A 24,207-nucleotide genomic window follows, 5' to 3' on the forward strand; every position below is an offset into this window, starting at 1 on the left:
ACTTTTTACTTCCCCCTGCAGTTCTTGTTTCCTTAGCCGGCTCTATCTGCTCGCCGCAGCAGTTTCTTCAGAACTTTCCTGTATTCTTCAAGCTTCCAACTCTCCACCTCGCTCTTGCCCCTCCACAGAGGACCTTCACAGAACTCACAGAAAAGCACTCCTTACCTTCCTGCCCCCATGCCCATCTGTTTCCCGCCCACACACCCCTGGAAGCGGGTACTCTTACTACCAAAAGCCAATCGCCTGGATCACACTGGGCCCTGAGTTCTACTGGAAGGTCCTCAACCCAACACTCTCCTGCATCTTCATTCAACACAGCCCTGTGCTGGCTCCTTCCCACCTCAATTTACACATGCTTAAGGTTCTCTTATATTTAAAAAATGTCTTCGCTTGACCTGAGACTCTCCCTATAGCTACTTTTTACTTTCCTCAACAGCCACATTTTAGAAAGGTTTGACTCCAAACTTGTCTCCACTTCTTCACCTCACTTTCTCATCAATACACAACCACCTGGCTTTAGTTATCCCCTCTCCTCCCAACTGACCCTTTTCAATAAACCTCAGCTACCGCCTCTGACTTGAGACACTTTCTTTCCCCATGCCATGCTCTCTGGGTTTTCCTCCTAACCTGTCTGGTTGCATCCTGTCTGCTCTTTAAACACTGCCCTGCTCCCTTAAACGTTCACATTCCTCAGAATTTTGTCCTGACCCTCTGAGCACTTGTCATTATTAGCAACAATAACATAACTGGGGCATGGGCTTGGGGGGTGGGGAGTGTCTAAAACTACAAAACCTTCTAGGGGCTGAGGTATGTAAAGTCCCTGTTACTGGAGGGAGACACCCATCACTCAGGCAGGAAAAAAGGAAGGAACCACTTCTCCACATACTGACATTCCCTGTTCACCCCCGAGAGCAATCTCATCTACTCCCAGGCTGGAACATACACGCTAACCTCTAAGTCTTACTCTACAGCCCAGTTCCTTCTCCTAAATGTCAGTTCTGTGTCTCAAACACTTGATGCCTTCCTTACAGGCATCTCAAACTTAAGTCCAAAATTAAATTCATCACTTTTACCCCACCCCAATCTTCTTGTTCTCCATTGTTTTCTATTTCAATGAATGGTACCACCACCACCTAATTTCCAAGCCAGAAGTCTTGACTCTCCTTGGTTGTTCCTTCTCCCTCACAAATCTACCTCCTAGTAAGCTTGCTCTCATCTCGTCATCACCAGCCTCAATATCTTCACCTAGTCAATACATATGGCCTACTATGTGTCACATACTGCTGTTGACATTGAGTGTACAGCAGTGAACAAGCCAAGCTTAATCCTAGAGGGAGGAGACAGGCAAACAAATAAAAGGATGAGACAACTTCAGATGGTGACAAAAGTTATGAATAAAATAAAGCAGGCTGATGTGATGGAGCACTACTTTAGGCTGTGAGGACTAGAGAAAACCTCACAGAGAAAGAGATATTTAAACTGAACCTGGGGACTTCCCTGGTGGTTCAGTGGTTAAGACTCCGTGCTTCCAATGCACGGGGCATGGATTCAATCCCTGGTCCGGGAACTAACATCCTCCATGCTGCGTGCTGCAGTGTGGCCAAAAAAAAAAAAAAAAAAAGATAAACTGAACCAGAATGACAAAGAGAAACAAGTCTCACACAGATTTGGGAAGCAGAGTGTTCCAGGAGGCAGAGGGAAGGGCTGAGGGCAAAGTTCCTAAGGTAGAAATGTGCTTATGAGCTTGAGGTGTTCAAGAAACAGAAGGAAGGTCAAAGAGGCTGGAACTTAAGGGAGCAAGGAGGAGGCCAGGTCAGATGGGCTCAGAGGGAGACAGGGGTCAGAGAGACCCCTGTCGGCCACCATGAAAGCAATGGAAAGCTACTGGAGGGTTGTAGGAAGACAACTGACATAACCCAATTTGAATTTTTAAAGATCACTTTAGCTGAAAAGCAGAAAAAATGGTTTGGGAGGGCAAAAAAAATTGGGAGTTGGAAAACCAGTCAGGAAGCTAATAATACAGTTGTCCGGATAAGAGGGGATGGTGCTTGAGATGGGAAGGAACAAGTTTACGATGTATTTTGGACATAAAATGAACAAAACTTGCTGGGAGATTAAATGTTGAGAGTGAGAGGGGAAAAAGAAATCTAGGACAATTCGTAGGTTGTTTTTAGGTATAATTTACATACAGCAAAATTACATACGGTATATCATTCAATAAGATTTGATGAATGCCTATCAAGACACAAAACATTTCCATCACTCTAGAAAGTTCCCTCATGTCCCCTTCCCAGTGAACCCCCTTCCACCCAAGAGGCAAACACTGATTTGATTTTTGGTATCACAGACTACTTTTGCCTATTCTAGAATGTCTTATAAATGGGATCATCCATTATGTACTTTTTTTGTGTGTTTGGCTTTTCACTCAGCATAATTTGTGTGAAATTCTTCCTTCTTCCTTGTTACATGTGTCAGTAGTTTGTTTCTTTTCACTGTTGAGTGGTCTTCCACTGTATGAACATGCCGTTTTGTTTCTCCATTCTCCCACTGGATGGACGTCTGGACTGTTTCCAGTTTTCGACTATCATGAAAAAAGCTCCTAAGAAGATTCTTGTACAAGGCTTATTTGTGGACATATATTTTCATTTCTCTTGGATTAATACCTAGAAATGGAACCGCTGGGTCACAGGGTAGACATAACGTTCAACTTTTTAAGAAACTTCCAAAATAGTTTTCCAAAGTGATGGCATCATTTTATAGCCTCATCAGCAGTGTACTTGGGTTCTTGCTGCCTGACTCCCAGGTGTTTCACTTGAATAACTACCTACACCACAGCCAAACTGACACTCTTTTAGCTCTTCAAACATTTCTATTTTTTTTTTTTTAAGACCTTTGTAGATGCGCTCCAAGGACACTTTTCCTCCTTACCCCATCCCCTTTATTGCCTGTCTCATGCTATTTATTTTCATTCAACAAATATCTTGAAAGATGAGAAAAGGCTGGGTTGGCCACAGTGTTCTGAACAGAAGCAGCAGCATATAACAAGTCCCTGAGATGGGAAAGAGCTTGGAGCCTTCAGAGGACACAGAGAAAGTCCATGTGTCTGAAGGACGGCAAGCAAAAGCAGCAGAGAGGTGGCCAGAGAGGTGGGTAGGGGCCAGGGGACTCAGAGCCTTGGGAGAAATGGGAAGGAGTTTGGATTTTCTATTAAGTGCTATGAGAAACCATTAAACGATTGTAAGGGAGGAAAGACAGGTGACTATTTGGCTGCTCTGGGCACACTGGAATAGAGACAGACAGACGGGCAGAAATGGGGAGGCTGTGTTAAAAGGCAATCACAATGTTCCAGGTAGGAGATGATGGTGGCTCAATGGTTTTGACAGTAGAGTGGACAGATTCAAGTCGTATTATGGAAACAGCACTGGTGTCACCATTAACATGGTGATGGATTAGATATGGAGGGTGGTGAGAAAAAAGGAGGAATGTGATTTGAGAGAGTGGGTAAATGGTAAAGCCACTTATGGAGAAGGGGACAAATGGAGGAGAGTTTGAGGAATACGTGTTAGTTCTGGACTTACGAAGCGCAAGTTACTAGTGAGACATTCAAATGGCAGTGTCAAGCAGGAGTTGGAGGAGCTAGGAGAGGTCTGGCTGAAGATATCAACACGCGGGTCATCAGCTTATGGGCAATCGTCAAAGCCTAGGGATATCCGACAGCACCCAGGGAGCGAGGGCGATGAAATAAGAGGGTCCAGAGAATGCCAACAGTTAAGCAGAAGAAGGGGAGGAACGAAGCACAGAGGTGGGAAGTGATTGGTGAGACAAGCGCCTGGATGAGGAAGCGAATGGTCCTCCCTTGAGAAGCCTCCTGTGACCTTTCAAGTCAGGAGGACATATCTTGGTACAGCACCATGTACTCCCCCATCAGAGCACTTTCAATAGCCCTGTTTAATTGCCCTTCTCAACTGAGCAGATATTGGAGGATGTAAAATCGACAGGATTGTCAGGAACCAGCCCCGCTCTAGACAACGTCTTGGTACACAGTACTATGTGGAATGTTTGTTTAATGGACAACTACACTAACATTCACTGAGTGTCACCTATAGGTGGTGCACTCCACTATATACTTTTTCTATTTTAGTTCCTTCTCTCACCAGCCCTGAGGAAGATGTATCTCCATTTTACAGACAAGGAAACTGTGGCTCAAGCAAAATGCCCAAGGTCACTCACTGCTAATAAGTGATGGAGCCAGACTGAGGCCACACATCTTCCTTTACATGCTCTGCTGCCTCCATAAACTTCCCATCATATGGACTTTCTACTGCAAGAATGTCCTCTCATATTACTGTCAAAGGGATACAAACCTATCCCCGGGTAACTCACCCACCAGAGTACTAAGTCAGGGAAATGTCCAGGGAAGTAGTCCTGCTCAAGAATCCCTACTCTTGTCAGGCACAGTGAATAATCTCCAGGCTCCCAAAGTAATGCTTTACCTTAGGACGCTTCTAAATGTAGAAGTGAAACCTTCCCTGAAACTTGAGGTCTAGAGGTGAAAAACTTAGGACTGCTAGGGCCTTACCTCTTTTGAATTCCAGAACTCAATTTTAGGCACATACCAGAAATTTCTCCCTACATCTAATGGGCCTAATTTGAACCTCACAACTATTGCTGAATGTGGCAAAGAGCTTCTCCACGTCATCCACTGTGGACCAAGACATAATCAGGGTGAGGCTGTATCTCAGTGGGTCCAAAGAAACCAATACTACATAACTTTGTGAAAAGTAACAGTAGTACTCTGCTTTCAAGATTGATGTACTGTCTTTTCCCTGACTTCTTAAGATTCCAACTACACAGGTTTTTTCCTAAATGCATACATTAGCACCCAGAGGCTTCCTTTCTTTTTCTACTCAGGAGCAACTGTTAACTATCAACCCTCTGGTCAGAGCAGGGGCTACGGTGGAAAGAACACTAGCCTCGCTGGCAAAGAACAGGGTCCTAGCCTTGACTGTCAGTGTAAAGCCGCATAACTTTGGGCAGGTCACCACCTTCTTGGCATCTTTCCTGAGTTGTAAAAGAAGTTGTAAAGTGCCAGACTAGACGATTTCTTAGGTTTCTTTCAGTTCTCTATATAACTCTACCAGAGAGCACAGAAAGGGTGGGTGAAGGTATGTAGGATGCCACTGGCTGGCTGGGAAAAGTGCGGAGGACGAACCCTCCTGGCTGTGGATGACGAAGCCTGTCTGACCTGCGCTGCTGTTTCCTCTCCTGCCAGAGCCCCCACTCTCAGCCACCCTCGCTCCCTCCAACAACTCCCTCCCCAACCCAAGGTCACCTGGGATCCTCCATCTGAAGCAATACCTAGCAGAGTGTCCTGCATACAGATATCACTAACTTTTGCTGGCTTCATTTGCAGCTTTAGCAAAGTACAATGATTGTAACACCCCAGTCCAACTCCTCAACAAAGAAACATAAACGTAATTAAACGATGTTTCTAATAATGCCTAGCGCTCATCAACACAATAACACATCTCTGGCTTTTTTTTTTTTTTTTGGTCCCACGCGTGGCTTGTGGGATCATAGTTCCCCAACCAGGGATCAAACCGGTGCCCCCTGCAGTAGAAGCATGGAGTCCTAACCACTGGACCGCCAGGGAATTCCCTACACATCTTTTTTTTATGAGAACAATTTTAATAAAGCAGACACGTTCTTTTTTCTTACCCTTTATAAGGTACCACTAATGATCCCCCTTAAGTTCTTCTGAGCCAGGTCCCCATTCACAAAGCATAGATATAAACAGAGGGAAGACTTCAACCAACCCACTTCTACTCTTTGGATTAACTTCTCAAGATGCTCAGGACTAAAGCAAATTATTTACTTTGTTTAATGCCATTTTCATCCATCCCACAGATCAAGTTTGACTGCCCTGCCGGCAGAAAACACTTCATAAGAGGGTGTACATCTTCATGACCATTCTGAAGCAGCATCCCTCGAGTCACTATCGTATTGTCTTTTTATTCTCTTCATAGCTATTATCACCGCCAGACACTCTCACTTACTGTCTACAATCCCTCTCCAGAGCAGGCTCCTTCTCTATCTTGCTCACCACTGCGTCTCCCATGTTTAGAACAGTACCTACAAAAGCTTGTTAATGAAACTTAGAACACAGAGGACCTTAATCCATGTTTACTGACGTGATGTTCAAACATGGTAACCACCTTCCAATCAGGATGATATTCAAGTGTTCCAATGAACTTCCACCCTTTCCCACAGAACAGCTTACATGTGCAGACTGCAACAAGGATATTTTTCCCTGTAGCTAATGTTTTCTCTTTCTTCCCCACAATGAAGCATCAGATAACAAGCCACAGATACACCAGTAAGTCACTTTATAGTTCTTCTTCCTGCTGGGTCATGCACATTACCTACAAAGTAAACACAGCTCTAATGCAGAAAGTACTGATTGTGTTTGTTGCCAAGAGAATCTTTCCATCCATACTGCATGTACCGTAAGTATTAAGAGAACTTTCAAGGCTACCTAATAATATAAAAAAACTATTCAGTCTAAGTGCAATGTGACCAAATCATGCTCTATAAAAGCCCTGATTTCACTATATTTCAAATGTATGATTTTTATGTACAGTATTGCTCCAATATAAATAGGGTTTTATTGTTTTGCTTTATTTTGTTACTCTTACCTCCACAAAAAGAAAATGAAGGCAGCCGAGTCAGAAGCCCCAGACAGATCTAACGAACACGAAGGTGTCTTGAACATAAGCCCCCATGAGGAAGAGAGCTTAAGGCATACTGGGGAAAGGGTTGTCTTTTGTAAATATATCTTTTGAGTCGCATCTGGTCAAACTGAGAGCAGGCACCAGATAATGATTCCTGTGCATTGTAAACCAGTAGTAACACAGACAGGAAGAGAGATAGCCCCTTACATATTCTATCACTCTTTGATCTGATACAAGAAGTTTTCAGCTCAAGATAGAACGGCAGAATTGGGTATGAAAGAGAAGTTTTTAGATTAAATCTCAGGTGCACTGGCAAAACTGGCCAGGTACGGGGAAAGTGAAATTTTAGAAAACTCCCAGAGGTCACTAAACTATATGGCACAGTCACAAAAACCATCCTTTCCAGTATTTTGCCCGAGTCCAGATTTCAGATTCATTATAACTTAAAAAAAAAGAAGGGGGACACAGCAGGAAATCTGTATTCCAAAGCCAACCTACCACTGGCTGATTTGTGTCTTGAGCTGGCAGTGAGCTATAACAGACCTAGTAAAGACTCTGGAGCCAAGGGGAGGACGGTCACAATCAAACCCTGACTCTCATTAGCTCTATGACCTCTTAGGAAAAGGAGAAGTGATACATCTCTCAGGTCTGCTGGGTGGATTTTGCAAGATAAGTTAAAATACCTCGGACAGAATCTAGCATTCTGAGGTGTTTCTGGTTTTGTTTTTTAGAACGAATGTTAGCATCCTTTCCTCTCTTTCTGAAGAGAAGGTTGAACTCACCAGAAGTCCAAATCTAATTTCTTGGTCTACATTCATTACATTTTATGAAGGTTAAAAAAAAAAAAAAAAAAAAAGGTTGCAGAACCTGAAACCCACATCTCCTGACATCTTACCACCTTGGCAACCTTATCTCACATACATAAACACAAACAAACTTTTACCTCTCTAAGAGTTCTATAACTTTTTCCTCATAAGTTACAACAAAAATGTAAATTAACGTGTGGTAACTGTTTACAATTTAAGTAACTATAAGGTTTTAAAAAGGCCACAAAAAACACAAGGTCATAATTCAAATACCAACATAGAATAAATTGTTTAGTTTTGGAAATTCCAAATAATCAATCTTTATAGCCATATAAAAGTGTCTACCTATGTGACAGGCCTGATGTTAACATACAAGAAAAAGTCTACCAATGCGTCTCCAAAGTCAGCATTATGAGCATACCTCCCAATGCTGTGACCCTTTTTGAAACTGCCTGCACTGAGTGAATAAAAAAAAGGTCCAAGAAAGACATATTACACCACATTAAGCACATGTCCTTCAAGCATCCCAGTACTAGAAATTTAAGACAAGCAAGACCAACATCTGAGGTTGGTCCAGAAGGACTAACCAGTCAAAGGCATGGCCTAAGGCCCTCACACACCATAAAATCAGTGAAACTGACTGGGGTTCCTCAGCATCTGAGAGGAAGCGTCCAGCTCCCATTAAGGAATAAATTGGGGATGGGGTTAGTGCACCCTGAGGTGACAGTTAACTCCACTAGCACACCACTTCACAAGCGATATTATGGAATTCCACTTTATCCCTACTCTGAGAATACTAAAGCTGGAAATTCCAAAAGTTAGCCGAACACCAAACACCCCTTAAAAGAACTTTAAATAAGATCCCTCCACAGTACCCTGCAGAGAAAGATCTTGGAACTCCTAGGAGCCAACCAACACACACAGACCCAAACACACATTAGCCACAACTCCAAGTAGTCAGATGTTCTCTGAAAAACGTTTTTCCTGATAACTACTTCTGGCAAAGAGAAAAAATACAAGGCACATTCAGCATAGGCTAGAATATTTCTGAGAAGCACAGACCAGCAACTGGGATTTGAGGAAAAACTGCACCCCGACCAAGTCTTACACTCTGTTGGAGAAGGAACAGGCTGAAAACTAAAAAGTGAGGCTTTTAAAAGCCAGGTAAGGGACAGCCTGCATTTCTCAGGAAGTCGCCTGTGACTAAAACAAAAGCACAAGATGGGGGCGGCGGGGGGGACTACCTAAAACCCCTGTAATGTTTGACCTGAAGGAGAGCCTTCACTGAATGGATGAAAAAACTGGAGCCTTGGGGAGGTAGGTAACTTGGCCAGGGTTACAGTTTATTTGGTGGTAAAGCTGGAAGTAGATTCCTGGACCTCCAAGTCGAACTTCAGTGCAGTTTCCCACTTCACCAAGCTGCCACCCCATTTAAGACGTTTTATAAAACTCCTCACTGAGGCAGTTAACATAAGGGTCCAATTATCATTCAAAGATCTGTCTGTTAGATAATAGCTCGAAAATTCCATCCATTTTACGGCATTTATCAGAGTCATCTAATCTTCAAGGGGGAAAAAAAGCAAAGAGGAAAGGGGGAAAAAAAAAAAAAAATCCCAACTTCGATCTGTCCCCTAAGGGCAAACTAAAGGGTTGCAGACAGTGCTAGTATCCACAACCACAAAAACAGGCAATAATCCCCACCCACGGGCCCAGGAAGGCGGCCCCTCCTCTGCACCGCCCGCCCCCCGCAACTCAGTAAATTCCACTCCCATCCAGGCGCACGGGAGATGTTCCACCTCCCGCCGCTGACAGAGCGGGCTGGGCCGCATCGGCCACTCTCCTTCCACCACCACTTTCCTCCACCCCAAAAAGGACCAGAAGCCTAGAGCACCACCGGGCCCCCAGACGAGCGTCTGCTCGCACACGGGGACCACCGGATCAAACACCCCGCCCTGCTCACCGCAGCGGGGGAGGGGGAGAAAACCCCACGCAGGAAGTGTGTCCCGCGCTCCACTCCCCGCCGCCAGGGCCGGGACCTTGCGCCCTGCCAGCCGGTACCTGCCCTCCGCCCCCAACAGGCGAGAAGCAACCGCGTCCACATGGCTTCAGGTGTTCACATGGCAATAAACGGGCCCCCGGCCCTCCCGTGGCAGGGGCGCGCTCCGGCGCCCCAGCTCCGCTCCCGCCCGCTAGCCCGCCCGGCCCCTCCCCAAGCCCGGCCCTCAGCCCGCCCGCCTCGCCCCCAGCGAAGCGGCGAGAGCCGCTGGATACCCGGGGCTGCCAGGGACCCCGGGGCGGGCAGCGCTGACCCCGCCGATCCCCTGGCGCCGCCCGCTCACATCCGCCGCCTTTGCGCCCGAGGCCGCGACGAGCAGGTACCTTCCCCCGGCACCCTCAGGCCAGGACCGGTGCCCAAGCCCGGCCAGACTCCCAGGCCGGCCCAAGACTCCTCAGCGCCCTGATGCCAGGCCGGAGCCTTTCCCCTCAACGCCCCGAGGCCAGGGCAGGCCGCTCCTCTCTGCACTCCCGGGTCGGGCCGGGCAGGGACAGTCGCCTCAGCAACCCGAGTCGCGGCCTCGGAGTCCTGGGGCTCAGCACTCCCAGGTCAGGCCGGGCAAAGACCTCTGCCCCCAGCCCCAGAGACCAGACACCCGGCCTGGCCCTAGCTCCTCAACCCTGACCTCTGCCCCTCCCCCTCAGGCCCGGGCAGCGGTTACCTGCGGGAGCCCCCCGCCCGGTCCCTCGGCTTTGGCCGGGGGCGGGAGGGGAGGGAGCGGCGGCGGACGGCGCTGCGCGGGGTGGGGGTGGGGGACCTCCGCCGCCTCCAGCTCGGGCGCCGGGGCCGGCGGCGGGGCGGGCCGGGGCCGCGGCCCCTGGAGGCTCGCTCCGGCCCGCGCGCTCGCTCCCCGGTCAGGCGCGCCTCAGGGCGGACTCTCCTGGCGGAGGCCGCGGCCGCCTCGCAGGGGCCGAAAGCGGCTCGGCTCGGGGTTTTTTCTCTCCATTCTCCCAACACACAGGAAATAACAGAGCGTCAGGTGACGGTTCGCGGCCAATCGAGAAGCTCCGGGCCGCGGCGCGCGGGCGGGCGGGAGGGAGGGCGCGCGGCGGGGGCGGGGCGGCAGGGGGCGGGGCCGGTGGGCGCGCGCGTGCCCACCCGCGTGCGGCGGCGCCGAGGCCTGTGCGCGCCGGGCCGCAGGAGACATCCTCCCCGCGGCCGGGGTCGCGCGGGTGTCCCCTCGGCGGCCGTGGGGTGCGTCGCGCGCGTCTCGCCGCTCGATCAGTGCCATCTTGGCCCGTAGCTCCCGGCCGTCCTGGGAGTGGCTGCGAGCCAACTTTCTGGGGAGTTGGTGGCCCGGAATCTCTCCTTGGGATTTCTGGAGTTCCCTGGAGCCGCCAAAGCCAGAATCGCCTCTGTCAGCCTTGGGGAGTCCGCGGGCGAGGGCCCACTCTCCTCCCCGTAACCCGCTTAGTGGTGCCGGCTCCTGCCCGCCTAGCGCCCTCCCGGCCCTCAGGCCTAGTGCCCTCAACGCCTCCGCCCCTTGGCGCCGCGTGTCCTTGGATGAATGACTTGGGCCCTCTTGGGACTCAGTTTCCTCCGCAATACAAGCAAGGAGTGGGGAGGCCCACCAACCTCACATGTAAAATAGATGCTAACCAAACGCCAGCCGCCTTCGCCTGAGGCGGCATTAAAAAGCTGCCATGCCTGGCTGACTGGACCCAGGGTCCAGAATTAATTTGGAGATAAGGTGGAGGATTTGCGGTGCCAAGGCCTCGGGCCGTTCCCAGCCTTCTTTTGCAAATCTCATGTATGTTTTATGGAGCAAAGGAATGGTTGTCATTTTTTTTCTCTTTTTTTTTTTTTTTTAAAGAAAATCTCGGTTGTAAAACAGCCAGAGATGTTTGTGCCGCCTGACCCACTGCTATCAAAAGTGAGAAGACCAGTGAGGCTAGGTTGTGCTTGGAGTGTTTGTGACCCTCCCTCTGGCTGACCCAGAGACCTGGCCAAATTCTCTCCCCACTCCGGGCCTCAGTTTCCCGTTGGTACAATGGGAAGGAGAAGAGTGTGGACTGGATGTCCCTAACGTTGACTGAAATTGCTGATTCTAAATTAGACCCCATCTGCCCTAGATGTTAAGGGAGTATGTGGCTTCCTTTCCTGAAGTAACCCAACTTGAAAGTAAATTGGAATTGGAAGAAGAGGGTAGCAGGTGGAGGCTGATAGGAACCAGGTGTGGCCTGGGGGCCCAGTTTCAGTATATCTGAGGTCCATAACTCCCCAGGGCCTGGCTCTACCCTTTCACCTCTCACCCCACCTAGACAGAGACATTAACGCTTTGCCTTGCCTTGGGCCATGCAAAGAGGGTCCTGGCTGTGGCAGCACCTGCCCCCAGCAAAGGGATCTAAGGCAGGGCCTGAGTTGGTTCTGGCACCCCAGCAGGATATGGCTGGGGAAGGCAGTGATTTCTCCTGGCTTCTGTCCAATCACACAAAGTGGGGGCCGGCTCCAATGTGGGTCAGGGCTATTCTTGGAGACTTGATTCCCCAGCACCTCCTGCATGCCAGGCAGGGTGCCGGTCTCTTCCGGGGGGCCGAGCTGAACAGGCCGCCAAGCCCTGCCCTCTGGCTGTTCCCATTGTTCTATGAGTTTCATTTTCAAATTCTCTGGCACCAAGACTCAAAATGCCAGTGCTGGCTTCTGCTTGAGTCAGAGCTACAGAGGGAAAGAGGGAACTCTATCAGCACAGACCCATGTTTTCTGGACAAACACAGAAAGATGCATGAGAGCTTCCACTTGGTGTTGGGAGCACCCTCAATTTCTTGAGAGACTTCATGAAGAAAAGGGAAGGAAGCCCATTTCCTTAGAGTCTCCTGCCCCATCGTTCTTCCCTTCCTTTCCCTTCTTCCTCAGCTCATTCGGATCTCAGACTCGGGGACCAGAACGTGAAATGGATGGTGACAAGCTATGCAAAGCCTCATGCAGAAGGGAAGGAATGCAGACAGATAACTGAAGTCCAGGCTCTTGTTTGTTCCTGCCTCCTGTCCTGAGACTGACCCTACAGCCCCCTCCCCACCCCTTTGGACCCTGCCGGAACAATGGCTAGTTAACCTCCACCTGGAAACTTCCCCAGTCCTAGGGCTAGGCCAGCCTGGACCTCTTCACCCCTAACAGCCACTTTCCCTTTCAGTACCATTTGGAAAAAGAACATGTGTGGGCATTATGACCAACAGATAGATTTGAGTTACGCTTGGGCTGTGTGGCCCTGGACTAGTCACTTCACCTCTCTGAACCTTGGTTTCCTCAGCTGTAAAATGGGGATAATATGACCTCACTCATAAGGTATTATGGGAATCTTAAGAGAAATGCATAAAAAATTCAGTACAGTATCAGGCACACATTAGCAATAGCTACAGTTCTATGATGTGGACATACAAGCAGACTGAGGTTCAGAGAGGTTAAGGCACTGCTCAAGATCCCATAGTGGCCAGAGCACAATAACCGGGAGCTCCCTCCTCTTTGATCACATTAGTGTCTTCTATTGTTCTCTCACTGTCTCATCTGTGAGAATCCTGTTTTTCTTTTTTTTTTGAATTTTACAATTTTATTTTTTAATACAGCAGGTTCTTATTAGTTATCCATTTTATACATATTAGTGTATATATGTCAATCCCAAGAGAATCCTGTTTTTCCTACCACAGTTTAAGGAAAGGACAGTAGATTAGTTGGGGGATTTTTTTGTTTTTGTTTTTTTCTCTCTCTTCTAGCCCAGTCCACTCAAAAAATACATATTGAATTGAATCAGTGTTTTCAATTCCAGAAGCAAAATTAATCCTTTCCTTCCTCCTCCAGCTCCGAGATGGCTTTTGGAAACCCTGTGTCACTCCCTTTATTACAAACTCCTCTGCCCTGCTCCAGGCGCCTGGGCCACTCCGGGATTACAAATGGAGCCTTCTGCCTCTAGGTCACTGATTCCGCTACCATCTGTCAGCATGGATTGATTGAGGAGACTGGCCCTGCTCGGCAGATCAGTGACTTGTGCGAAGTGAGCTGGGCTGTCGGTGCCTTCAGCGGCAGGCGGATGTCCTTCCTCTCACTCGCTGGCTCTCTTGAGCACAAGTACCGCCCTCACCTTTATCCTTCAGTGGGCCCCAGCTCTCCTTCCTCTTGGGAGGGGCCTCCCGCTAACTCTAGCACGCCAAGAGGGAGGCCTCCTGGAACTCCTGCTCAGTCCTCCAGGAGACAACTTACCAAAAAAAGCCTCTGGTTAACAGAGTGGGGAACCCCCGCAAAGCGTCCGGCAGAGCCTGTCCCAAGCCAGGCACTTTTCCCACGCAAAGCACAAACATAAGGGTGGCCTTCATTCCACACAGAGCACCTGCTGTGTGCTGGGCTGTAAACCCTGATGGAGGGAACATAGGGCCTCAGAATAAGTCTTTCTGGGGCAAGGGCAGGGCAGGCTCTAAGGCTAAGGGGGTGGGGAAGGCTCCAAATAGAGAGTCCGGGAATACCAAGCCTTAGCCACGTGGGGACAGCCACTGCAGGTCCCAGGAGGGTTGTATGCAGCGCAGGGCTAGGGGAGCGAGAGATGAGGCTGCAGAGGTGGGCAGGGGTGGGGTCCTACAGGGCCTTGTATCTGTGACCCACTTGGCATGAACTGGTTCCACAGGGTCTCACAGTGACCTCTGCTCAGGAGATTTGCCCCTCAACCCCGCCTTCTACCTCATTCCTCCAGGGCCCAAGTTGTGGCTCCCTCCTCCTCAGCTCTCACTGATCACACTGGGCTGTCTGTGCCTGTGTCTGCCTCTCCCACAGGACCGTGAGCATTCACAGGGCAGACACCTCTGCTTCCCTCGGGTCTCTGGCATCCTCTGCAGGGTAAGGCACCATAACCATAAAAATGATAACATTAATAATGACGATACAGCCCAGAGGAATCCAAGCTTACTGGGAACAGGCCCTGTGTGTCTGTAGCGACATGATGAGGTTGGTACTGATCTCATCCCCACTTTACAAACGGGACGACTAAGGGGCAGAGAGTTGAACAACTTGTCTCAAGTCACACAGCATGGAAGAGGCCAAGCTGGGATTTGAACCCAGGTCTTTAGAGGTTGCACTCTTAACCACCAAGTTTCCCAGCACTGGGTAAACACTGGAAGGATGGATGGACACAGATGGTTGGTGCGTCCCAAAGTTTGCAGGCGGATAGGGAAACAGACTTGAGGGGACAGCAGGGTCGGCACCAGTCTCTCCCCACAGGTAACATGGTAAAGCCCTGGAGACTGGGCAGTTTGCAGGCGTTGGACCCTCAGACCCCATGCCTGGAAGACCCAGGCCTAACCGACAAGCAGCAGGAGCCGTGCATCAGCACACTCGGGACACTGGAGGAGACGCAGCTGAGCAACGGGAGGCCCCTGCTGGCTGGCCTCACAGAAGATCACCCTTCAGCCCACTCGACACTCCTGCCACTAGTGCCTCAAGTTTCCCTGGGAAGTCCCTGGGCATGGTGGCCCAGCACAGGTCACGGAGCTGGGGGTGTAGCCTGGTCTCACTGATCTGTGTCCTTTAGCACATCATCCAATGGCTCTGTGTCTCGATTTCTTCATCTGGAAATTGGAATGCGCGGGAGGAGGGGCCAAGTGGCCTGCCTGCCTCCAGGAAGTCGGGTCCCTTACCTGGCTGACCCCGTTCACTGCTCCCAACAACAGTGGGAGGCAGGGATTGTCATCTTCATTGTGCAGAGCAGGAAATGGACACACAGAGAGGTTAAGAGACTTGCCGGAGGTCACACAGCTAGCAAGCAGCAGAGCTGGTTTGAACTCAGCCTTCTGGCCCCCGAGCCCCCGCTGAGTCACTTACAGCACTGCAGAGTGTTAAAGTGAAGATGGAATGATCTAACAATAGCAGTGACAAAGCCACGTCTAAGCACTTCACCTGCGCTAACTTGCTTAATCCTTACAACAGCTCTCCAAGGTGGGTACTATTATTACCTCATTCTGCAGATGAGGAAACTGAGTCACCGAACAGCTAGGCAGAGTTGGAGTCTGAAACCAGGCAGGTCAGGCTGCAGAGCCCCTGCATCGCTTTATCACAAGAGAACAATAGGGAGGCTCCTTTCCATTGGGATTATTTCTGCTTGAAAGCTCAAGACTTTTAGCCCCATCACTGTTGGGCTCCACGGGAAGGCAGTGCCGCATGCTGAGGCATGCTGGGAAAAGACTTTGTTCCATCCTGCTTTGTTGACATGCTCTTCATTTTAAGCCTGAAACCCCAGCTTCCTGTGAAGAATTCAAACCGTGGAGAAAAATGTGGCCATGTTACAGCCACTACTTCCTGCGCCTCCAGTGTTCCCTGAGCTTGGGGCTCCGTGTGTGTCCTCACACTTAACCTTCACAACACCCAAGTAGCCCCCGCTTCACAGCTAAAGAAACTGAAGCCCAGAATTGCTAACAAGATGCCCAGAGGCACACAGCTGCTAAGTAGTAGATCTGAGACTTGTCCCCAGGTCCTTCTTGAGAATCCCGGCTCTTCTGACCACAACAGCTGCACCCCCATGGGGTACGTGGAGGTGGGTCTTGTTTGCTGGGCTTTGAGGGAAATGCTGCTGCTCATCTTCTGCCACAGGCTGGTCCCTCAGTGTCACAATCCCTGGGCCACAGGGAAAGCACCAGGACACAGGTGTGAGAAGTGTGGACATCAATGTCCCCTCCACTCCATCTCTCCCTCCAGTGATTCAAGAATGGCTCCCCTGCCACCAAGGTGATTGTCTTCCGGAAGCGGTCATGCCCTGTGAGGTTCCTCATCACTGCCCTGCATCTCCCCGGGAGCTCACAGGATAACTCCAAGGCACATGTGTGATTCCGGGGAAACAGAAAGCAGCAGAGTCAATGGATTCTCCAACTCCCAACTGGTCTTGTTGATTGCAGCCTCTTTTCCCGGCCCACCCATCCCTGCAGCAAACTCATTACAGTTTCCAGAAGCCAGAAGCCTTTGACCCTACTACCCCTGGCTCAGAGGTTGTTGGTGGGCCCCAAGGAACTTCAGAATTCAAGTAAATTCTCATCCACCTGGAACACAAAGCCCTCGCCTGGCCCCAGCCACCTCTCCAAGCTTCTCTCACACGTCCCTTTCTGCTTCTTTGCCAGACCAAATGGGTTGTGTCCCTACCATGTGCCTGTCTGCTACCCGAAGCAGGAAGCCCTTCTCTCTTCCCTACAGAGTGAAATTATACCCTCTTTCAAGTCTTACTCAAATGCCACCGCCTCCACGAAGCCTTACCTTAATACTCATCATAAATTCATTCCACATTGACTGAGCCCCTACCATATGCCAGGCATTGAGCCCAAGGGTCCCTGTTTTCATGGAGCTTACAGTGCCATAGGACCATTAGAGCAAACAAATGATCACATAAATAATCATTTGGTAACAGCCATGAAACACATTAGTAAGAAAGTGGGCAGGTGCACAGAGGGTGTATAATGGGACCCTGGGTCTGGGGGATCCAGGACATTTGAGCTGAGACCTGAAGGACAGATAGGAAGTTGCCACGTGATGAGGTTGGAAGAGAGCTCCAGGCAGTGGGCACAGCACAGGCAAAAGCCCTAAGGCAGGAGGGAGCGAGTAGATTTCCAGGAATGGAAAGGAGGCCAGTGTGATTTCAATGAAATGAGTAAGCTGGTGATGCAGTTGGAGCGAGACAGTGCAGACCACGAAAGGCTTGGGGACTTTATCCCAAAGGCAAAAGGGGGAACCACTGAAGGATTCTGAGCAGAGAAAATAGTCAACATTCATTTATAAATGATCCTGTCCCGTGGCTGAGTGTCTCCTGAAAAGCCTAGGCTTTGCGTCCGGCCACCCCTGAACCTTGGCTATCTGGTTGTTTGGGAGTGAAGTTTTCAAACCCCTCCTCCTGGACTGAGCTCTCAAGGGCAGGGCTGACCTCCGGTTCTCCCGCGTCATCCTCAGCACGTGGAGCCACTCCAAAAACATTTGTGGAACGAACTAACAGATAAGACAAGACACTTACCAGCATTTCCCCCGGAAGAGGCCAGGCTGCCTGGGGGGCCTTCCACGTTCTCTGGAAATCACAAAATTCAAGGGTTTTAGTGAGGTCACTACTCAGGGAGCCCTTGATAGCACAGCCGGCATCCCATGGATGCCCACGCCCAGGGCCAGCATGACACCGCACAGGCATCTGCCCGTGACCGTGTCATGAATGACCAGAAACAGAACCAAAAGATCCCAACAGCTGTTAAGGTGCCTTCGAGTTTACAAAGCACATTTCACAAGCAGCCTCACCCAGGGTCAACCCTCTCGGGTGGATACAGTTGCTGCCCTGTTTTACAGATGAGGAAACTGAGGCCCAGACAAGGGAGGGTCTCTGGCAAGTCATCTCAAAGCCAAGACTAGAACCTGACAACAGCTCAGGCTACTTATGGCTCCCATGGGGTTAAGAGAGCTTTCTGGAAATTTTTTTAAAAAATGTTTTAAAGTGACATATTTCATCAGGATGTCTGTCAGCCAGCAGTGGGAGCCAACACACCAATTCTCACAGGCCGTTCCCCCTGCATGTCAAATCTGCACACTCAGCCCCAGGCCCTGAGGCTGGTGGCTTAGCCCAGGGCACGGGAGGGGCCTGAGTGATGAATCCTTGGCTCCCTGGGCTTGGTGCTGGCACAAAGCAGGTGCTCAGGAGACTCTTGAGTGTTCTCCAGGAGAACCTGAGCTGATCTGAGGGATAACAATAGAGAACACTCCCACGGCTCTCACGTGTGCCAGGAACCATGCTAAGTGAGTTACCCGCATTAACTCCGGTCACCCTCACAACAAGGCTATGAGGTGAGTACGCCAATTTATCCCTATTTATAGGTGTGGAAACTGAGGCTCAGAGCAATAGCTCATTAGCCTGTGATCACACAGCCAGTGAGTGGCAGAGCTGGGATTTGAACCCTTTAAGCAACCCCATGCCCTGGCTGAGTGAAGGTGGGCAGAAACCTGTGCATCCTCAAGGACTGTGACCATGTGGGGTGCCCCTCCTCCACACGCTTGATGACCGTTATTCCCGTTCCCCATATATCCTGTGTGGGCGAGCAGTGACAAGCTGGCATGGTAACTACCTCATCTCCCCAGCCTCCCCTGCCCTCGCCCCGTGGTCTCTGGGCTCCCTTTACCTATCCTGCCACCTATGAGCTCCCGCCCCAGTTCCCTTTTGGTAGTAGGTGGGGTGTACAAAAGAAAGGGAGGGCAGAGGGCGATGCTACCTTGAGAAGGCTCCGTAAGCTCTGGAGCCTCAGCTTTTTCACCTGCAGAATGGGGACATTAACATGGCCCGCCACAGAGGGCTGCATCCACACAAGTGCTTAATCCATGACCTCACACCTAAGTGCTGGTTCCAATTATTCTGGCCTCAGATACCCCTCGAGGGGGAATCACTCGTCCCGTGAGCAGGCAGGCTCAGGGAAATACGGTGCCCACGGTCACCCAGCATCGATCACCCAGCACAGCACAGTGGAACAAGGAATGAGAGGTCTGTCTGACTCTGAAGCGTGAGTGGAGGAGAGGAGGGAGGGTAAATGAAACGTTTGGGTCTTCCACGCAACTCAGCGTCACACTGCCAGGTGTGGGCTGGGTTTGGCTCCCGAGTCCTGTATCCGCCCACTCCCAAGGCTCTCCCCAAATGGTGCACATCGAGTGGTGTTGGGGGAGTCCTGTGCCCTCCTGGGAGCCACTATCTTGCTGGACCCTCTCAGCCCCCTTCCCCAGCCCAGGTGAGGTGTGCTGGTGGGGACAGGAGGAGTAGTGGGAAGGCCAGACATCGAAGTTGTTCAACTGTGGGCTGACTGCAGAATAAAAGGGAAGAAAGCATCCTTTCCGGAAAAATCAATGGACAGATGTGACCGCCCACGTCACAACCTACACGGAAGCCATCCAAGAAAATCAAAGAGACGAGAGAATTGCCACCCCTTACAGCAGCTGAGAGAGGTGAGCGAGCCCAATCCCCCATCAGACAGACAGGAAAACTGAGGCCCAGGGTGGGGCCGTGACTGGTCCAGGGCCCCACGGTATGTCTGAGGCTCTGCCACGTGTGAGGGGTGTCCAGTCCCAGGTGGCCCATTTGCAGTGGTGGGCGGGCCCTCGTGGTCCTCATGCCTCACAGCCCAGCCGTCGTCCAATTCCCTCTGGTCTTGCCCACATTACCAAGGGTGTCCGTTTAGCCTCGCGCAGAAAACACCCAGTCTCTGAGGCTCTTCCCTGCATGCTTTTGGCTCCTGGGGTGCTCTACCCCCCACCCCCCCACCCTCACATGTTAGGCAGAGTGAGGGAAGACTGTATTCAATAAGCTACTACATAGTTGTGCAATTAGAACAGAGCCTGCCTGACTCGCAGTGAGTGCTCATAAATGTTAGCTTTTTTTTTTTTTTTTGGCCGCACCAGGCGGCTTGTGGGATCTTCGTTCCTCAACCAGGGATCGAACCCGGGGCCCTCGGCAGTGAAAGCACCAAGTCCTAGCCACTGGACCACCAGGGAGTTCCCAATGTTAGCTATTATTACTAGGCACGATTTTCCTGGCCCACAGACACTAGATGCTAGAGCCTTCACTCTCCTGCGCTGACTTTTCTTTGAGCCAACAGTTGTTGAGTGCTTTCTGGGAGCCAGGCTCTGGGCCCACTGCTTTGTGAGAGTTATCTCGCCTAATCTTCACCACAGCCCTGTGACTTAGGTACTGTTATTACCCCAGGAAACCAAGGCTCAGAGAGGGCAGGTGAGTTGCCTGAGGCAACACAGCTGGTAAATGGCACAGCCAGGGTTGAACCCCGGCAGCCTGGATCCCGCTATGAACTGGGGGGAGTTGCGGCCCTGATCTCTTGCAGGAGCTTCCAGTCACGTCAGGGTCCCAGGCAAGAGAAGCTGCTCTAGGAACCCTCACCCAAGTTGGGGACCAGGCATCTACTCTGATTCCCCAGCAATGCTGGCCCCGGCTCAGAGTGGGGCCTGGGCTGGGCCTGGCTGCCAGAAGTCCTGAGACTCCAAATTAAAAGGAGACCCAGGCTGGTCCTTAAATTCCCAGGCTGTCCAGGAATCCCAACGCCACAAGGCCACCCTGAGAGCAGCTAGAACAAGCCAGCTTTGTGTGCATCCTGCCCACTCTCATCAAGTCAGGCTCTCTCCCTTCTTCCAGAACTGGCTCTCACTGCCGAGAGAAAGTGTTCCCTCTCCCCCTTCCCCTTCCTGGGCTTCAGCCACTCAAGGTGACTGGCCTGTTACACCTGCAGCTCTCTGCTCTTACCCTTCCTTCTGGTGGTACACCCTCCCCTGCCTTAGCCTGGCAAACTCCTACTCATCCTCCAAGACGTTCAAATGCCACCTCCTCTCTGAAGCCCCTCTTGATTGACCTGTCAGAATTCACAAGGGTACCCCAGGGAAAACTTTTTTTGTTGTGCCTCTAGGGTGCTGGCATAGCCAGCTCCCTCATAATCACAGCTGCCATTAATTGAGCACCTGCTGTATACAGGTGCTGCACCTGCAGTCTCCTTAATCCCTACAACAAGCCTGCAGGTAGAGTTTACTACTACCAGGTCACTGCCTTTTAGAACTGCATCTCTGAGAGATTAAGTAACTTGCCTAAGGTCATATAGCTAGAAAGTGGCCAGGGAAGACTGCAACTCAGGGCTGACTCCAAAGCTCCTGGGGTCCATCAAATTGGGGGCATACAGAGGGAAGGGGCTTGCTGTTCTTCTTCCGTCTATATATGCCAGGAGGGTGGGCATACGGCTCCAAGTGGGCAGGCTCTGTGAGCCTGGGCTGGGTGAAATGAGCTGACCAGCCAGTTGGAACCTCGACTGGTACTCCCAGCACCTCTGAGAGAAGGGTCTCGAGCCCAGGCCTGGAACGGACCCAGCATCCTGGCCTTGAGGAGAGTCTATCCACTGTTCCTTCCTTCTCCATCTGACAAAGGAGGCTCCATGGGGCACCAGAGCCCCGCAGGCGAAGGCGAGGTGCTCCTCACACACAGCTCCCTGGCTCCTCTATGCAGGTTGGCTTGTGGGCCCAGGACCTGAAGGAAATGCTGGGGTAGATGAGTGAGCCCGCCAGCAGTTTCCAAAAGGACATTAGCCACATGAGGCTCTCCTGCTTGGGGCAGATGTCCCGGTCACAGGCATAGCTGTGGCTTGTCCCCACATGTCAGGCTCCGTGGGGAAAAATCCCCTTCCGGTGGGTTTGCCCAAAGGGCAAAAACCCTTCCAGGGTGTGAGGCAGGGTGACTGTTCCATCCTGGTGGCCCACCTTCCTGGGGTATCAGCGGGTCTGGATCTGCTCCCCTGGCTTCCAGGCACACACCCACTCTGTGCTCAGCTCTGGGCGGGTGCTGGGAACACTGAGAGGAGGTCTTAAAAATCCTGTACCCAAGAGCCTGACAGTGGCCACACCTCTCACAGCACTGTGAGAGGGGGCATGGGGATGGGCAGGGCGCAGGCCCCCAGACCATCCAGGTTGAGGGCAGGGAAGGCTTCCTGGAGGAGGCTAACTGAATCCAAAAGGACTTGACCAGGCAAAAGAGGCAGTGAGGTCCAGGTGAGGAACCAGCTCCTGGGGAAGGAGGGCTAGAATGAGGGCTACAGCCTGAGGCCTAGTGTGTGACAGGCTGGACCCAGAGGGCCTTCCCCTGACCCTCCATCTGAGGTGGGCTCCTGCCTCGGCTTCTCAGCTCAGATGTCTCCATCCCTGCTGGGGCCTGAGCTATGGCCTGGCCCTACTAAAGCCCCACTCTCTGTGTTCTCTGGAGACCTCCTCTAGAGACTGACCACCTCTGTACACGCCACTGCTCCTGCCTGAGCCCTGCTGCAGCCCAGAGCCTAGAGCTGTGGTTGCTTCCCAGCCCAGGTCAGGCTCAAGCTCTCTGCCCTCATGTGCCTGTCAGAGGAGACAAGGTCCTGGGACACCTTGCCAACACCAGCCCGGCCACAGAACCCGTTGCCACCCTCCTGCAGCCGGGGGCAGACCCATCTCTGGCCTTGTATCTTCGAACCCCATCTGAGCCTCAGTCCCTGGCTCTCTGTCTCTGGTTACCCTTGGGAAGCAGCTGTGGGCAGAAGTAGCCTTCTGAGACCTCAGGCCGCCCAGGCTAAGAGAATGGCAGGACCGTGACCCTGGCTGGGGACAGAGAGACCTTGCAGGGAGGCAGCCAAGATGGGGCAATGGCTGGGGGTCAGGAGAGCAGCCTGGGCTTCCTGCAGAGTGAGGAGGGGGCTGGTGCGCCAGAGAGGAAGGAGGACCAGCTCCTCCCCGCCATGCTGGCCTGTCTGTCTCCAGCACTTCACTGTAAAAATAAATGGAAAAAGCACACACCAGACAGAAAAAAGGGAGGAAAAAAAACAAAACAAAACCCCAAACCGCCCCACATGGGCTCCCTCAGCGGGTTTGGGCCAAGGCCTTGGCCTGGGTTACTTGCTGCTGCTTTTCCCGGGAAGCTGCTGGTGCCAAATTTGCATTTACCACAAACAGAGACAACACAATGTCATAATCCTTCTCCTGTCACTCTCCCCTCTCTTCCTCCTCCCACCTCAGACACGCACGCTAACACAAAATGACGGCTCCCTCGACAGCCTGAATGAGCAAAGCCCTCGATCTGCCTCGTAATTGCTGGCGTTTCTCTCCGGCCCGCGCTCCGTGCCCCTCGCCCAACTTGCAGCAGACCACCCACGGCCCCCTCCTTTGTCCCGAATCACCGCTGACAAATGGCCTGCTGGAGGTGGAAGAATAAGCCTGCAAATAATGGTGGGGGGAGAAGCCAGCCCCGGCCCACCCCCGGCCGCCTCTGCACCCTCACTGCCAGGGTCCCAGCCACGGAAGCTGGCTGGACCTCAGGGGACGGGGCGGCGGGGGGGGGGGGGGGGGGTGGGGGGGGTGCGCAGCGAGAGTGACTCAGCCCCTGGGACTCTGACCCGGAGCCCTGCCCTTCACGCCCGGGCCGCCGCGCTCCCAGAGCAGCCGTCTCTCCCCCCTCCTCTCCCGGCCACCCTCCCGGGCACCGCTCTGAACATCCCCCGCGCTCCCCTCCCTCCATGGCTCTTTATGGCAGTTTCAAAGCTGCAGCCGCCGCTCGAGCAGCTGCGGCCTTTGATGGGGACAAGGCAGTGAAGGCCGCCCGGGAGGCCCCTGCCCGCCCCCGCCCGCCCCTCCCCGGGAGCCTCGGGCCCGGCAGCGTGGCGCGGCGGAGCGCCCAGCCGGCACGCCTCGCACGCCAGAGCAAACTTTCGTGACCGGAGGGAGACACACGGCGCATGCTGCGTTACCTTTGCAGCAGCATCCTTCCTGGCACTTGCTCCAGACCCCTCAACAGCCCAGGGCTACCGGCCGGAGGAAGACAACTCCCGAGTGAGGCTAGGGAGGAGGGGAAAGGGAACAAGGAGAAGGAAAAGGAGAGGGGGCAGTTTCTCGTCTCTCAGCCTCCTCGCGGCTCCTCCTGCCCGAGCCGGCAAGTGAAGTCACAGGGCCGGGGCGGTGACATCAGCCGAGCCTCTGACATCACGGCCCCTGCCAGATCTCACCTCTGCAGGGTGGAGATGGAGGAGCAGCGGGGAGGAGGGGATGGATGGAGCAGGGAGGGGAGCACAGATTCCTCCACCGCCCTCAAATGCGGAGAGCGCGTGCCAGCGTGGGGGGGGGGGGGGGC

General features: G+C 52.1%; 1 protein-coding gene and 1 pseudogene across 2 annotated transcripts in view; one reads left to right on the forward strand and one right to left on the reverse strand.

Annotated features, from left to right (window-relative positions):
• The window catches only part of TCF20 (transcription factor 20), a 98,611-nt gene extending 88,252 nt beyond the window's left edge, over window positions 1-10,359 (reverse strand). The window contains exon 1 of one of the 2 annotated variants that reach the window (XM_068560883.1): window positions 10,255-10,321. The gene's annotated coding sequence lies outside the window, so the exon portion shown is untranslated. Of the gene's footprint in view, window positions 1-10,254 lie in introns of both variants that reach the window. The other variant, XM_068560884.1, reaches the window with a different exon arrangement.
• LOC137775869 (WAS/WASL-interacting protein family member 3-like) lies at window positions 3,098-13,885 on the forward strand (annotated as a pseudogene).
• Window positions 13,886-24,207: the final 10,322 nt, after the last annotated feature.

The sequence above is a fragment of the Eschrichtius robustus genome, chromosome 13, assembly GCF_028021215.1.
Source record: "Eschrichtius robustus isolate mEscRob2 chromosome 13, mEscRob2.pri, whole genome shotgun sequence".
Taxonomy (NCBI): domain Eukaryota; kingdom Metazoa; phylum Chordata; class Mammalia; order Artiodactyla; family Eschrichtiidae; genus Eschrichtius; species Eschrichtius robustus.